This window comes from Orycteropus afer, unplaced genomic scaffold, assembly GCF_000298275.1.
Source record: "Orycteropus afer afer isolate SDZICR_OR568_19922 unplaced genomic scaffold, OryAfe1.0 scaffold00327, whole genome shotgun sequence".
Classification (NCBI taxonomy): Eukaryota; Metazoa; Chordata; class Mammalia; order Tubulidentata; family Orycteropodidae; genus Orycteropus; species Orycteropus afer.
This window is the reverse complement of record NW_006921914.1, coordinates 2,200,269-2,202,106: the sequence shown is the minus strand read 5'-3', so window position 1 is coordinate 2,202,106 and position 1,838 is coordinate 2,200,269.

Below are 1,838 nucleotides of genomic sequence, written 5' to 3'. Positions count from 1 at the left end.
CTTTCCTGTGTCCTTCTTATCTATGCATTCCTGTCTGTCCATCTTTCCCCCTATGCAAATGCTGCCCTTCTGATCTCTCACAGTTGATTGATCTAAGGGGTGCATTTGCCTGGGGTAGGTGGGTTCATCTCATTGGGTTGATCGGTGCATCTCCCTGGGGTGGGTATTCTGCTCATAGGCCTTTCTACTATTTGGTTGAGAGCTAATCCACAAAAGTGAGTCCAATTCCAGGCCTGAAGGCTAACACAGGGCCATAGTCTCCAGGGTTTCACCAGTCTCTATCTGACCAGTAATTCTAGTCATTTTTGTGTTTTTGAATTTTGTTCTACATTTTTCCTTCCACTCCACCCAGGATCTCCAATTTTGATCCCTTTCCAAGTGGTTAACATTCGTAGCCAGACACCATCTAGTTCTTCTGGTCTCAGGTTTGTAAAGGCTGAGGTTCCCACGGTCATTAGTCCCTTGGATTAACTGTTTCCATATGACTTTGATTTTCTTCACTCTTCTTTGCTCCAGGTGACAGGAAGCCAATAGTTGCATCTTAGATGGCTGCTCAAAAGCTTTTAAGACCCTGGTTGCTACTCACCAAAGTAGGATGTAGAGCAATATTTTAATGTACTATGTTGTGCCAATTAAGCTCGATGCCCACTAAGACCATGGTCCCAAGCCCACAGGCCTGATGACTCACTCCCTCATGGTGTTTGGTTGTTGCTGAGGAGCTACTCCAACCATGTTCCCTATTAGTTCTATAATGTATATGGATATTTTTGTAGCACAAATACACATGTAGGAATATCATCAGCCAAATCTGTCTATGGTCGTGGGTATATTCCTATTTGCCTATTCATACCTGATCTTCACACCTGTCTATGCATCCACCTGTGGGCTAGTTTGTTACTAGTTTGTAACTGATGATGTAGTATTGTGTACTACATGTAATAGTAGTTACCTCTGTTTTCTATACCCTTTGTGCACACTTGTGTTCTCCTTTTCCCTTTATTTATTGTGCTGGTCACACACTTCTGTTACATTGCATTTCCCTTCACCCAAATCAACACATGACTCTTAACTAGTCAGACTTTTTCCATCCTCTTCCTTCCCATGTCTGATAACCAACAAAGTAAATTTCTTTCTCTGTGTAAATCTTTCCTGGACTTTTTATATAACATACTCTCATACAATATTTGTCCTTCTGTGATTGACATATTTCGATCAGTGTAATGTCCTCCAAGTTCATCCACATTATGAGGTGATTTGAAGATTCTTCATTATTCTTTAATGGTGCATAGTATTCCATTGTGTGAATGTACCATAGTTTGGTTATTTATTCACCTATTGATGGGCATTTTGATTGTTTCTATCTCTTTACTATAGTGAATAGTGCTGTGATGAACATGGGTGTGCATATGTTTATTCATGTCTTTGATCTCCCCTCAGGATATATTCCTAGTAGTGGAATTGCTGGATCAAATGGTATTTTTATTTCCAAATTTTTAAGAAAATGTCATAACGTTTTTTACAGGGGCTGTGCCATTTTACAGTCCCACCAGCAAGAAAGCACTCATTCTTTCTCCATTATGTGTAATGTTGGATTTTTATATGTTCCTGTAATGGATTGAATTGTGTGCTCCAAAACAATATGTTGTAAATCGTAACTGTTATGCCTATGGTCATAATCCCATTTGGGAATGAGCTATCTTTGCTATGTTAATGAGGTAGGATTAGCATAGGATGTGTCTCAAATCAATTCCTTTCTATTTATTTATTTATTTATTTTTCTTTATTCTTTTTTTTTAAATTGTGCTTTAGGTACAAGTTTACAGAGCAGAGTTTGTTTT